A 16041-nucleotide genomic window follows, 5' to 3' on the forward strand; every position below is an offset into this window, starting at 1 on the left:
GCTTGGCAGGAACTAATGGGGATCCATAATAAACCCCAGGAAGAGTAGCTGCTGCCTTGGCAGGAAGTAATGGGGGTCCATAATAAACCCCAGGAAGAGTAGCTGCTTGCTTGGCAGGAACTAATGGGGATCCATAATAAACCCCAGGAAGAGTAGCTGCTGCCTTGGCAGGAAGTAATGGGGGTCCATAATAAACCCCAGGAAGAGTAGCTGCTTGCTTGGCAGGAACTAATGGGGATCCATAATAAACCCCAGGAAGAGTAGCTGCTGCCTTGGCAGGAAGTAATGGGGATCCATAATAAACCCCAGGAAGAGTAGCTGCTTGCTTGGCAGGAACGAATGGGGATCCATAATAAACCCCAGGAAGAGTAGCTGCTGCCTTGACAGGAACTCATGGGGATCCATAATAAACCCCAGGAAGAGTAGCTGCTGCCTTGGCAGGAACTAATGGGGATCCATAATAAACCCCAGGAAGAGTAGCTGCTGCCTTGACAGGAACTCATGGGGATCCATAATAAACCCCAGGAAGAGTAGCTGCTGCCTTGACAGGAACTCATGGGGATCCATAATAAACCCCAGGAAGAGTAGCTGCTGCCTTGGCAGGAACTAATGGGGATCCATAATAAACCCCAGGAAGAGTAGCTGCTGCCTTGGCAGGAACTAATGGGGATCCATAATAAACCCCAGGAAGAGTAGCTGCTGCCTTGGCAGGAACTAATGGGGATCCATAATAAACCCCAGGAAGAGTAGCTGCTGCCTTGGCAGGAACTAATGGGGATCCTTAATAAACCCCAGGAAGAGTAGCTGCTGCCTTGGCAGGAACTAATGGGGATCCATAATAAACCCCAGGAAGAGTAGCTGCTGCCTTGGCAGGAACTAATGGGGATCCATAATAAACCCCAGGAAGAGTAGCTGCTTGCTTGGCAGGAACTAATGGGGATCCATAATAAACCCCAGGAAGAGTAGCTGCTGCCTTGGCAGGAACTAATGGGGATCCTTAATAAACCCCAGGAAGAGTAGCTGCTGCCTTGGCAGGAACTAATGGGGATCCATAATAAACCCCAGGAAGAGTAGCTGCTGCCTTGGCAGGAACTAATGGGGATCCATAATAAATACAAAATACAAATACAGCTCCACCATGGAGAGCATATTGACTGGCTGCATCACCACTTGGTACAGCAACTGCAATGCACACGACTACAAGGTGAGTGGTGAGTATGGCCCAGTACATCACTGGGGCCGAGCTTCCTGTCATCCAGGACCTTTATACCAGGCTGCGTCAGAGGCAAGCCCAAAAAAATCATCCAAGACTCCAGCCACCGAAGCTATAGACTATTGTATCTGCTACCTCACAGCAAGTGGTACCGATGCATCAAATCTGGAACAAAACAAGACTGTGTTGTTTAGCAAATGGCTACCTGGACTATCTGCATTGACCCTTTTTTTTTTACACAAACTCTCTTGCATTGACTATATCTACACACACTGGACGCTACCCACACACTTGACACCCCAAAACACACACACACACACACACACACACACACACGCATGCATACGGACGCCACACACACACACTCACTTTACCCCTACCTACAGTATACGTACCTCAATTACCTCATACCCCTGCACATTGACTCAGTACTGGTACTTCTTGTATATAGTCATGTTATTACCTGGTACTTCCTGTATATAGCCATGTTATTACCTGGTACTTCCTGTATATAGCCATGTTATTACCTGGTACTCCATGTATATAGACGTGTTATTAACTGGGACTTACTTCCTGTATATAGCCATGTTATTACCTGGTACTTCCAATATCGCCAGGTTGTTACCTGGTACTTCCTATATAGCTATGTTATTACCTGGTACTTCCTATATAGCCATGTTATTACCTGGTACTCCCTGTATATAGCCATGTTATTACCTGGTACTCCCTGTATATAGCCATGGTATTACCTGGTACTTATTACCTGGTGTTATTACCTGGTACTTCCTGTATATAGCCATGTTATTACCTGGTACTCCCTGTATATAGCCATGGCATTACCTGGTACTTATTACCTGGTGTTATTACCTGGTACTTCCTGTATATAGCCATGTTATTACCTGGTACTTCCTGTATATAGCCATGTTATTTATGGTACTTATTACCTGGTGTTATTACCTGGTACTTCCTGTATAGAGCCATGTTATTACCTGGTACGTATTACCTGGTACTTCCTGTATATAGCCATGTTATTACCTGGTACTTATTACCTGGTGTTATTACCTGGTACTTCCTGTATAAAGCCATGTTATTACCTGGTACTTATTACCTGGTGTTATTACCTGGTACTTCCTGTATAAAGCCATGTTATTACCTGGTACTTATTACCTGGTGTTATTACCTGGTACTTCCTGTATATAGCCATGTTTTTACCTGGTACTTATTACCTGGTGTTATTACCTGGTACTTCCTGTATAAAGCCATGTTATTACCTGGTACTCCCTGTATATAACCGTTATTACCTGGTACTTCCTGTATATAACCATGTTATTTTTACTCGTTTTTGTTCGTTATTCAGTGTGTATTTATTCCTGGTCACTATTTCATTTAAAAAATATATTTTATCTCTCCATTGTTGGTGAGGAAGCATTTCACTGTTAGTCTATGCCTGTTGTTTACTAAGCATGTGACAAATAAAATGTGATGTGATGTGAGGCGTAGTCTTCCGAGTGGCGCAGTGGTCTAAGACACTGCATCTTGGTGCAAGAGATGTCACTGCAGTACCTGGTTCAAATCCAGGCTAGACCGTCATTGTCAAAAAAAAATTGTTGACTTGCCTAGTTAAATAAAGGTTAAATAAAAAATATAAAGTAGTCTATCATAATAATATAATGATACTAATCTAAGTCTATAAAATGTAATTTGAGTTGTAGTCTATCAGAATAATGTTTTTTGTCTACTAGATTACCTGTAGTGATTCATGTTGTCTGTCTGTAATTGTGTAATGACTTGGTGCTGCCTATCTTGGCCAGGACGCTCTTGAAAAATAGATTTCAAATCTCAATGAGCCCTTCCTGGTTAAATAAAGCTTAAATAAAAATAAATAAATAAAAATATAATGATACTAATCTATAATTCTATAAACTGTGATTTGAGGCGTTGTCTATCAGAATAATATAATGATACTAATCTAATTCTATAACATGTGAGGTACTTTCTGATTCACACACACGGCTATACTCTACGCCTCTATTCAAAGGTTGTGCACTAAGTAGGGAATAGGGTGTCAAAAGTAGTGCTCTATGTAGGGAAAGGGTCTGAAATTACAAGCACTTCGCTACACACGCAATAACATCTGCTAAATATGTCTATGTGACAAATAAAATGTGATTTGATTTGATTTGAATAGGTTGTCAGCTCTGTTTCGACTGCTTTGGTCTGTTTTACTGCAGGTCAGCTCTGTCTCGATTGCTTTGGTCTGTTTTACTGCAGGTCAGCTCTGTCTCGACTGCTTTGGTCTGTTTTACTGCAGGTCAGCTCTGTCTCGACTGCTTTGGTCTGTTTTACTGCAGGTCAGCTCTGTCTCGACTGCTTTGGTCTGTTTTACTGCAGGTCAGCTCTGTCTCGACTGCTTTGGTCTGTTTTACTGCAGGTCAGCTCTGTCTCGACTGCTTTGGTCTGTTTTACTGCAGGTCAGCTCTGTCTCGACTGCTTTGGTCTGTTTTACTGCAGGTCAGCTCTGTCTCGATTGCTTTGGTCTGTTTTACTGCAGGTCAGCTCTGTCTCGACTGCTTTGGTCTGTTTTACTGCAGGTCAGCTCTGTCTCGACTGCTTTGGTCTGTTTTACTGCAGGTCAGCTCTGTCTCGATTGCTTTGGTCTGTTTTACTGCAGGTCAGCTCTGTCTCGACTGCTTTGGTCTGTTTTACTGCAGGTCAGCTCTGTCTCGACTGCTTTGGTCTGTTTTACTGCAGGTCAGCTCTGTCTCGACTGCTTTGGTCTGTTTTACTGCAGGTCAGCTCTGTCTCGACTGCTTTGGTCTGTTGAATTGCAAGTTAGCTCTGGTCTCGAATACTTTAGTCTGTTTTAAATGCAGGTTCGCTCTGGTCTCGAATACTTTGGTCTGTTTTAAATGCAGGTTTGCTCTGGTCTCGAATACTTTGGTCTGTTTTACTGCAGGTCAGCTCTGTCTCAATTGCTTTGGTCTGTTTTACTGCAGGTCAGCTCTGTCTCGACTGCTTTGGTCTGTTTTACTGCAGGTCAGCTCTGTCTCGACTGCTTTGGTCTGTTTTACTGCAGGTCAGCTCTGTCTCGACTGCTTTGGTCTGTTTAACTGCAGGTCAGCTCTGTCTCGACTGCTTTGGTCTGTTTTACTGCAGGTCAGCTCTGTCTCGACTGCTTTGGTCTGTTTTCAAAAGTAGTGCACTACATAGGGAACATGGTTAAAAGTAGTGCACTGTATAGGGAACATGGTTAAAAGTAATGCACTATATAGGGAACATGGTTAAAAGTAATGCACTATATAGGGAACATGGTTAAAAGTAGTGCACTGTATAGGGAACATGGTTAAAAGTAATGCACTATATAGGGAACATGGTTAAAAGTAGGGCACTGTATAGGGAACATGGTTAAAAGTAATGCACTATATAGGGAACATGGTTAAAAGTAGTGCACTGTATAGGGAACATGGTTAAAAGTAGTGCACTATATAGGGAACATGGTTAAAAGTAGTGCACTGCATAGGGAACATGGTTAAAAGTAATGCACTATATAGGGAACATGGTTAAAAGTAGTGCACTGCATAGGGAATAGGATGCCAAATGTAATACACTATATAGAAACAGACAGTATGACAACATCTAAGAAGAAAACATAACATCACAGTGAATAAACCCAATCACAACAGAGTCAATGAAACAGAACAGTTTGATATGTTTCTCTCTGAGGAACAGACAGTGTGTTCTCGCTGACTGATTCAATTCCCCATCCAATTTGCCATCACTGACTCATGCCTTGTCGATTCCCCTGCGTAGTCCAGTGTGTGTGTGCGTTTGTGTGTGGATTCCCCTGCGTAGCGTTGGATTCTGATTGGACTGGATAATCAATACTATCATCAATATGTGAAATAACCCTGGCTGTCTTTTTAGTGAGTCTGCACTCCACTGCTTTGGTCTGTTGAATTGCAGGTTAGCTCTGGTCTCGAACACTTTGGTCTGTTTTAACTGCAGGTTAGCTCTGGTCTCGAATACTTTGGTCTGTTTTAACTGCAAGTTAGCTCTGGTCTCGAATACCTTGGTCTGTTTTAACTGCAGGTTAGCTCTGGTCTCGAATACTTTGGTCTGTTTTAACTGCAGGTTAGCTCTGGTCTCGAATACTTTGGTCTGTTTTAACTGCAAGTTAGCTCTGGTCTCGAATACCTTGGTCTGTTTTAACTGCAGGTTAGCTCTGGTCTCGAATACTTTGGTCTGTTTTAACTGCAGGTTAGCTCTGGTCTCGAATACTTTGGTCTGTTTTAACTGCAAGTTAGCTCTGGTCTCGAATACCTTGGTCTGTTTTAACTGCAGGTTAGCTCTGGTCTCGAATACTTTGGTCTGTTTTAACTGCAGGTTAGCTCTGATCTCGAATACTTTGGTCTGTTTTAACTGCAAGTTAGCTCTGGTCTCGAATACCTTGGTCTGTTTTAACTGCAGGTTAGCTCTGGTCTCGAATAATTTGGTCTGTTTTAACTGCAGGTTAGCTCTGGTCTCGAATGCTTTGGTCTGTTTTAACTGCAAGTTAGCTCTGGTCTCGAATACTTTGGTCTGTTTTAACTGCAGGTTAGCTCTGGTCTCGAATAATTTGGTCTGTTTTAACTGCAGGTTAGCTCTGGTCTCGAATACTTTGGTCTGTTTTAACTGCAGGTTAGCTCTGGTCTCAAATACCTTGGTCTGTTTTAACTGCAGGTTAGCTCTGGTCTCGAATACTTTGGTCTGTTTTAACTGCAGGTTAGCTCTGGTCTCGAATGCTTTGGTCTGTTTTAACTGCAGGTGCATGGACTGGACTGAATCCAAAATGTGGTTTATCCCAGTATCAAAGCAGCACACAGTACAACCAACTGAACATTCAATGAAAAGGCTGTTTATTGCTGTTCTGGCCGACTGAACATCGTAAAATAGAACCTAGACAATCTGCATGTGGGTCATCTGTGATGTCATCGAGGCCTGAAGCTGGGTTGATTTGGCTTCAGCTCCAATAGACCATGTAATCATGACATGGCATGCTGACCACCAGCTCAGTGTGTGTTTGTGTGTGTGTGTGTGTGTCAAACAATAGGGCCCACGCTGTGACACAGTATGCCTTGCCACAGACACTAGCTCTAACTACTCCCTCTGTCACTCCATTTCTCTCTCTCTCTGTCTCTCTCTCTTTTTTCTCTCTCCCTTTCTTTCTCTCTCCATCTCTTTTTTTCTCTCTCCCCATCTCTCTCATTCTCTCTCTCCTCTCATTCTCTCTCTCTCTCTTTTCCTCTCTCTCTCTTTTCCTCTCTCTCTTGCTCTTTCCATTATCCTATTCCTCCATCAGTGCAGAAAGAAACAAATTTGGGCCACGGTGCCCTTAATAATGAAATGCAGTCGGTGTGTGTGTGTGTGTTTGTGTACACGTGTGCATGTTTGGGTGTGTGTGTGTGTGTGTGCATGCATGCCTGTGTGTGTATGCTCCAGGAAAACACACCATTAAAACATCCTGCCTCCCCAGAGGCACCAATCAGACCGGGGAGAGATAGACTGACATTGTGGTGTGGTGGCTAATGTTAATTACATGTATGGCTAGCATGTTAAAGCCAGAGCAGGGGGAATATATTTAGCATGACATTGAGTGTGTGTGTGTATGTATGTGTGTATGTATGTGTGTGTGTGTTTGTGTGTTAGGGCTGAGCGATATGGCCAAAATATTTTCACATTTTTGACGGTATTCTATGTTTTTTTTGTAATATAAGTTATAAATGTGCTTTCTGAGATGTGATTTTTGACGGTATTTGACGGTATTCTATGTTTTTTTTGTAATATAAGTTATAAATGTGCTTTCTGAGATGTGGTTGACTCTGGTGAGAATACGTACACTAACTGATTTCAATGGGCTTTCTCCATTCTGATTGGTTTATACTGTTTAATCAAACTTCAAACCCAGAAATTATTTTCTACATTTTCATAAATTTCGACATTTCCTGTCCTAATATGAGATCACTTCCTGTCCTAATATGAGATCATTTCCTGTACACTGTCATGTAGGACTGCAGGATATTGGCAGACTATCTAGGCCTTGTTTTTAAACAAATGTTGCAATTACGATTTGACTTGCGATTCAGATCAAAACAGCTGGGTGAACTGTTGGAATCATGGAATGAGAATGACTATTCTAATTCTGTAGTTAGAATGTAATAGTGAAAACTTTAAATACAGTGTTGGTTGGCATGACAACAAATGAAAAAGCCAGGTGATGAGTTATTGTGCCAGGGTAGGAACTAAAGTATCGGGATGTGTTTCCCAGAGGACCCTATAATCTTTAGCTACATTAAACGTTTTCTCTTTCATTCTTATAGCCATAACATATTCATGCTCCACCTATTCCTCTTTGATTTAGAAGATACTGTTGAACAAACACCATGCGGATTTAGTCCTACACCATCACTGGTATCAGGCTGTACCAGCTAGCTACGTTTGGTCTGACTCAGTACATGTATTAGCTAGCTAGCCAACTAGCGATTAGCATTAGAGGCTAACACGATTTAGCCACAACTTTGCCTAGAAAAAAAAACTAAACTAGCTGTTTAGAGACAGCAAGATACACAAACTAACAGTGGAATTATTGAACGCTTATAGATGTATATTAAGAAGCAAAGTGGAAATCAGTATCGGTATCATGTGCTGCATTTAACGGTATGCAGACTGAACGCAAACGGTCTCGTAGTCGAGCAACAACAACTGAGTGACGGGTCGCAGCTTTGGTCTGTGTGGAAAACGGCATAAAGAGAGCGGAGGGCTTGGTGAGAGATACGGGAGAGAGATGACTCAGGTAGCGGAGTACACTATACAAATGGACGTTACACACGTCGGAGTATTGTATCACGTTTAACAAATCAAACATTGAAATAGCTTTAAAAACCCAAACCGGTCCGTCCATCAATACCGGTATATACGGTTTACCGGTATACCGCCCAGCCCTAGTGTGTGTGTGTGTGTGTGTGAGAGAGAAACAGGATGAATAGTATTGGGCTGCATGTACAGAACACTAGCAAAACATGACCAATAAGAAGACAGTCGTTTAAAACATGACCAATAAGAAGACAGTCATATAAAACATGACCAATAAGAATACAGTCATATAAAACATGACCAATAAGAATACAGTCATTTAAAACGTGACCAATAAGAAGACAGTCATATAAAACATGACCAATAAGAAGACAGTCATAGAAAACATGACCAATAAGAATACAGTCATATAAAACATGACCAATAAGAAGACAGTGATAGAAAACATGACCAATAAGAAGACAGTGATAGACCGTGAATGTTGTGTTGCTGAATTAAAGCATGGATAGTTGTGTGTCAGTATGCATGTCACTGAGATGAGCAACCTAAACCTGGCCCAGTCATTGCAATGATTCCAGTTTTTAAAGAAACAGACCAACTTCAAGCCACAGAGGCATTAAAGTCAGGGATTATTCAGTGTTTTCTGTCAGCCTTTCTCTCTCCTAACTGCCAAAGTTATATATCCCTATCAAAAACAAAAACTGGACCCCAGCCGAGCCAACATTTGCATTTCGACCTCTTTAGTATCGAACTGTGAGCTGAACTGAATTGCAATTATTAAAACTTTATGCAGCTTTATACAGGACAATGTGGAGTGGAGAATGAAGTTGTTCATAATGGAAGGTTGTTTTTAATCACCTCCCCCAGCCAACCAGCCAGGCAGCCAGGAAACCAGCCAGCCAGGAAACCAGCCAACCAGCCAGCCAGCAAACCAGCCAACAAACCAGCCAGCAAACCAACCAGCCAGCCAGTCAACCAGCAAACCAGCCAGCCAATCATCCAACAAACCAGGAAGCCAACAAACCATCAAACCAGCTAGCCAGCCAGCCATCCAACAAACCAGCAAGCCAACAAACCATCAAACCAGCCAACCAACCAGCCAACCGGCCAGCCAGCCACCCACCATTAAATGAACAATCCCCCTTTTAATTGAAGTAACCCGGTGATGTAGAGGTTTGACAGATGACAGTAGTTTTGATGGGTATCTCTTTTCAGTCATTGTGTTGTGTTGTGTCTGCCTTCCTCCTGTCCTACCCTACTGCTGGTTACAAATGTGTTATTCCAGTGTCATACAGATCGCTACAGAGTAATTATAGTTTGAGGAGATATGAGGCGCGTGGTGTTGCCTCAACCGATACGCCTCCGATCTCTCCTTCCCCTTTGTCAGCGAGGGACGGAGGGGAATAGCAAACAGGCAGAGGAGAGGCAGATTGAGTCCAACATGCGCCCTATTCCATCACGAGGCTCTGATCAAAAGTTGTGTACTATACAGGGAATAGTGTAGGGTGCCATTTCAGAAAAATAGCTTTTTATTTGACAGTATTCAACAACAGTGTCTCTCTGTGGTGCTGCTGCAGGGAGCAGCCAATCACCTAGATGTTGGCACGGCCACCACTGGCACATGTGAGTCACTCCAGCCAGTCAGGGACAACACAGAACACCCTGTCGCCACGGGGACAGCCTATAGGGTGAAATCGATGACGTACCAAGGTGAGGGTGCATCATCAGAATATTGATCAAGTGCTAATTCCGATAAACCGAGACCAGATAATGATGTTTCCTTACCCAGAACCACCCGGGCCATAACTATGGACCTCTGGGCTGTGAAGGTAGGGATTTCATCCCAAATGAAACTCTTTTCCCTATATAGTGCGCTAACTTTGACAAGGGCCCTATTGAAAGTAGTTCACTATGTAGGGAATAGGGTGCTATTTGGAACGAAGACAGGGAGTTCCTCTTAATCAGATCAATAACAAAAACTGAGTTTACAAAACATTAAGAACACCTTCCTAATATTGAGTTGCACCCCCTGTTGTCCTCAGAACAGCCTCAATTCGTTGCGACATGGACTCTACAAGGTGTCGAAAGTGTTCCACAGGGATGCTGGTCCCTGTTGACTCCAATGCTTCCCACAGTTGTGTCAAGTTGGCTGGATGTCCTTTGGGTGCTGGACCATTCTTGATACAAACGGGAAACTGTTGAGTTTGAAAAACCCAGCAGTGTTGCAATTCTTGACACAAATCTCTGGGCCTGGCACCTACTACCATACCCATTCAAAGGCACTTAAATCTATTGTCTTGTCCATTCACCCTCTGAATGGCACACATAACCAATTCTCAATTGACTCAAGGCTTGAAAATCCTTCTTTAACCCGTCTCCTCCCCTTCATCTACACTGATTGAAGTGGATTTAACCAGTGACATCAATAAGGGATTCATAGCTTGGATTCACCTGGTCAGTCTGTCATGGAAAGAGCAGGTGTTCCTAATGTTTTGTACCCTCAGTGTATGATTGTAATATCAACTTTGTCTGAACTCAAAGTCACATTGCTGATCGATTGAATTAACTGATTGATTGAATTAAAGTGTCCCAAATGAGCTGTTGTCATCATGATTCTACACACACGCACGCACGCACGTGCGCTCACACACACACGTTTTGTTTTTCTATCCTTGTGGGTACCTAACATTGATTTCTATTCAAAATCGTACTTTCCCTAACCCAACCCCGTAACCATAGCCCTAACCCAACCCGTAACCCTAACCCAACCCCCTAACCATAACCCTAACTTTAACCCCTAACCCAACCCTGTAACCCTAACCCAACCCCGTAACCATAGCCCTAACCCAACCCAACCCCCTAACCCAACCCCCTAACCCAACCCCCTAACCCTAACCCCGTAACCCTAACCCAACCCCCTAATCCTAACCCAACCCCGTAACCATAACCCTAACCCAACCCCGTAACCATAGCCCTAACCCAACCCCGTAACCCTAACCCAACCCCCTAACCCCGTAACCCTAACCCAACCCCCTAATCCTAACCCCGTAACCCTAACCCAACCCCCTAACCATAGCCGTAACCCTAACCTAACCCCCTAACCATAACCCTAACCCAACCCCGTAACCAACCCCGTAACCCTAACCCAACCCCATAACCCTAACCCAACCCCCTAACCAACCCCGTAACCATAGCCCTAACCCAACCCCGTAACCATAACCCAACCCCCTAACCATATCCCTAACCCAACCCCGTAACCCTAACCCAACCCCCTAACCATAACCCTAACCCAACCCCATAACCCTAACCCAACACCATAACCCTAACCAAACCCGTAACTAAAGTGTTTGAGTACTATATCTCTTGACACAATGATGAAAATAATCATGGCCTCTAAACCTTCAAGCTGCATACTGGACCCTATTCCAACTAAACTACTGAAAGAGCTGCTTCCTGTGCTTGGCCCTCCTATGTTGAACATAATAAACGGCTCTCTATCCACCGGATGTGTACCAAACTCACTAAAAGTGGCAGTAATAAAGCCTCTCTTGAAAAAGCCAAATCTTGACCCAGAAATTATAAAAAAACTATCGGCCTATATCGAATCTTCCATTCCTCTCAAAAAAAATTGAAAAAGCTGTTGCGCAGCAACTCACTGCCTTCCTGAAGACAAACAATGTATACGAAACGCTTCAGTCTGGTTTTAGACCCCATCATAGCACTGAGACTGCACTTGTGAAGGTGGTAAATTACCTTTTAATGGTGTCAGATCGAGGCTCTGCATCTGTCCTCGTGCTCCTAGATCTTAATGCCGCTTTTGATACCATTGATCACCACATTCTTTTGGAGAGATTGGAAACCCAAATTGGTCTACACGGACAAGTTCTGGCCTGGTTTAGATCTTATCTGTCGGAAAGATATCAGTTGTCTCTGTGAATGGTTTGTCCTCTGACAAATCAACTGTACATTTCGGTGTTGCTCAAGGTTCCGTTTTAGGCCCAATATTGTTTTCACTATATATTTTACCTCTTGGGGATGTCATTCGAAAACATAATGTTAAATTTCACTGCTATGCGGATGACACACAGCTGTACATTTCAATGAAACATGGTGAAGCCCCAAAATTGCCCTCGCTAGAAGCCTGTGTTTCAGACATAAGGAAGTGGATGGCTGCAAACGTTCTACTTTTAAACTCGGACAAAACAGAAATGCTTGTTCTTGGTCCCAAGAAACAAAGAGATCTTCTGTTGAATCTGACAATTAATCTTGATGGTTGTACAGTCGTCTCAAATAAAACTGTGAAGGACCTCGGCGTTACTTTGGACCCTGATCTCTCTTTTGAAGAACATATCAAGACTGTTTCAAGGACAGCTTTATTCCCATCTACGTAACATTGCAAAAATCAGAAACTTTCTGTCCAAAAATGATGCAGGAAAATTAATCCATGCCTTTGTTACTTCTAGGTTGGATAACTGCAATGCTCTACTTTCCGGCTATCCGGATAAAGCACTAAATAAACTTCAGTTAGTGCTAAATACGGCTGCTAGAATCCTGACTAGAACCAAAAAATGTGATCATATTACTCCAGTGCTAGCCTCCCTACACTGGCTTCCTGTTAAGGCAAGGGCTGATTTCAAGGTTTTACTGCTAACCTACACAGCATTACATGGGGTTGCTCCTACCTATCTTTCCGATTTGGTCCTGCCGTACATACCTACACGTACGCTACGGTCACAAAACGCAGGCCTCCTAATAGTCCCTAGAATTTCTAAGCGAACAGCTGGTGGCAGGGCTTTCTCCTATAGAGCTTCATTTTTATGGAATGGTCTGCCTACCCATGTGAGAGATGCAGACTCGGTCTCAACCTTTAAGTCTTTACTGAAGACTCATCTCTTCAGTGGGTCCTATGATTGAGTGTAGTCTGGCCCAGGAGTGTGAAGGTGAACGGAAAGGCTCTGGAGCAACGAACCGCCCTTGCTGTCTCTGCCTGGCCGGTTCCCCTCTCTCCACTGGGATTCTCTGCCTCTAACCCTATTACAGGGTCTGAGTCACTGGCTTACTTGGTGTTCTTCCATGCCGTCCCTAGGAGGGGTGTGTCACTTGAGTGGGTTGAGGGCTAGGGTCAGTCTGTTATATCTGGAGTATTTCTCCTGTCTTATCCAGTGTCCTGTGTGAATTTAAGTATGCTCACTCTAATCCTCTCTTTCTCTCTTTCTTTCTCTCTCTCGGAGGACCTGAGCCCTTGGACCATGCCTCAGGACTACCTGGCATGATGACTCCTTGCTGTCCCCAGTCCACCTGACCGTGCTGCTGCTCCAGTTTCAACTGTTCTGCCTGCGGCTATGGAACCCTGACCTGTTCACCGGACGTGCTACCTGTCCCAGACCTGCTGTTTTCAACTCTCTAGAGACAGCAGGAGCGGTAGAGATACTCTCAATGATCGGCTATGAAAAGCCAAGTGACATTTACTCTTGAGGTGCTGACTTGTTGCACCCTCGACAACTACTGTGATTATTATTATTTGACCATGCTGGTCATTTATGAACATTTGATAATCTTGGCCATGTTCTGTTATAATCTCCACCCGGCACAGCCAGAAGAGGACTGGCCACCCCTCATAGCCTGGTTCCTCTCAAGGTTTCTTCCTAGGTTTTGGCCTTTCTAGGGTGTTTTTCCTAGCCACCGTGCTTCTACACCTGCATTACTTGCTGTTTGGGGTTTTAGGCTGGGTTTCTGTACAGCACTTTGAGATATCAGCTGATGTAAGAAGGGCTTTATAAATACATTTGATTGGATTTGATAGCCCTAACCCAACCCCGTAACCATAGCCCTAACCCAACCCTAACTTTAACTTTAACCCCTAACCCAACCCCGTAGCCCTAACCCAACCCCGTAACCCTAACCCTACCCCGTAACCCTAACCCTAACCCAACCCCTAACCCAACCCCCTAACCATAACCCTAACCCAACCCCGTAACCCTAACCCAACCCCATAACCCTAACCCAACCCCGTAACCCTAACCCAACCCCGTAACCATAGCCCTAACCCAACCCGTAACCATAGCCCTAACCCTAACCCAACCCCTAACCCAACCCCGTAACCCTAACCCTAACCCAACCCCATAACCCTAACCCTAACCCAACCCCATAACCCTAACCCTAACCCAACCCCGTAACCCTAACCCAACCCTGTAACCCTAACCCTAACCCAACCCCATAACCCTAACCCAACCCCGTAACCCTAACCCTAACCCAACCCCGTAACCCTAACCCAACCCCGTAACTCTAACCCTAACCCAACCCCGTACCCACAACCATAGCCCTAACTTTAACTCCTCACCCAACCCCGTAACCATAGCCCTAGCCCTAACTTTAACTCCTAACCCAACCCCGTAACCCTAACCCAACCCCGTACCCACAACCATAGCCCTAACTTTAACCCCTAACCCAACCCCGTAACCATAGCCCTAACCCAACCCCGTAACCCTAACCCAACCCTGTAACCATAACCCTAACCCAACCCCTTAACCCTAACCCTAACCCAACCCCTTAACCCTAACCCTAACCTACCCCCGTAACCCTAACACACACACACACACACTAACATCAGGGTTCATATACTGTATAGGGCATTTAAATTAACTTCAGACATTTGGAAGTAATTATTTAGATATGTTTAATTTGAAAAGACAAGTAGCATAAAACTTCAATTAAAAGCCTTGAATAGCCAGCCGCCTGTCCCTTTCAATAACGGCACACATTTCAGCAAATAAACGCCTGCTTCAAAATAAACGCAGTGTCTAAATTCATTGTTTTCGAGTTTACCGTGAATACCATTCATTATTTACAAGATTTAATGTTTGATATGTTACATTAAATAATTCAGTAATGACAACAACAAAAAATTACGGCAATCATCTGTTTTAATCGGCAGTATGAAACTGCTTGAACAGCTGAGAACTGCTAGCTAACTTGCAAGAAGAAAATGTCAACAACTTTGGGAGCAGAGCCCCCAAGAAATCGTCTGGTCGCCCTCTAGTGGCAAAAGTAAGAACTGACGAAAATGCACAGTCAAAGAGAATAATATTCAAAAATAAAAGTAATTATAGAGACACTGAGACAAAAAAAAAATGTGACAACATGATAACATTAGTGCAGGAAATTAAGACATTAATTAAAAGGCAGGAAGTGGAATTAAACAATGAACTATGCAAATGAGCAAAAGCTGTGTGCATTATGGAAATAGACGCCTGTCTCAAATAGGGAGTCTACCTCTAATAAGCACCTGTCGTGTTCAGTGATTGAAGCAAATAAACGGCAGTCTATTCATTTAATAAACGGCAGTCTATTCATTTAATAAACGGCAGTCTATTAATTTACGTTTTACGGTAGTTGACGTTGAATATTGAGCCACAGCCTTCCCACAGCCTTCCCTGTGGCTCAGTTGGTAGAGCATGGTGTTTGCAACGCCAGCATGGTGTGTGCAACGCCAGGGTTGTGGGTTCGATTCCCATGGGGGGCCAGTACAATTTTATTTTTTTTAAATGCATGAAATGTATGAACTGTATTCACTACTGTAAGTCGCTCTGGATAAGAGCGTCTCCTAAATGACTAAAATGTAAATATTGGAATGTATTTGGAAATACACCTGGAAAATATTTGAAAATACTCAAATACACTCCCATTCAGTTAACTCAGGTATTTTAAAGTATTATTTGAAAAAGGTATTGACAAATATTTTCTAATAGTAGGCTATTTATAGGAAATGATTGGAAAATACTTTGAAATACTACCGATAGAAGTAGTGGATTTAGGCCACATTTTTTTGAAAATACTCAAGTACACATTGGAAATGTAACAGTTTCTGAATGTAGATGAATGTAGATGAAGATAAAGCTACAACTTCAGGACTCTTCTGAATGGAACGACCATCGTGTTAATCATTAGTGGTATTAGGTAGAGCTACGACTTCAGGACTC

The 16041-nt window shown here is 43.4% G+C and overlaps 1 protein-coding gene and 1 long non-coding RNA gene across 2 annotated transcripts in view; one reads left to right on the plus strand and one right to left on the minus strand.

The window, feature by feature from the left end:
- Window positions 1-16041, minus strand: part of tmem178b (transmembrane protein 178B) — a 203663-nt gene that overhangs the window by 150329 nt on the left and 37293 nt on the right. The gene's annotated exons all lie outside the window — the stretch shown is intronic.
- LOC145861442 (uncharacterized) lies at window positions 7193-10659 on the plus strand. Its single transcript, XR_014381254.1, has 2 exons — window positions 7193-8042; window positions 8930-10659. It is a non-coding gene; the product is annotated as an uncharacterized LOC145861442 (long non-coding RNA).

The sequence above is a fragment of the Salmo salar genome, chromosome 17 (assembly GCF_965601325.2).
Source record: "Salmo salar chromosome 17, fSalSal1, whole genome shotgun sequence".
NCBI classification, from domain to species: Eukaryota; Metazoa; Chordata; class Actinopteri; order Salmoniformes; family Salmonidae; genus Salmo; species Salmo salar.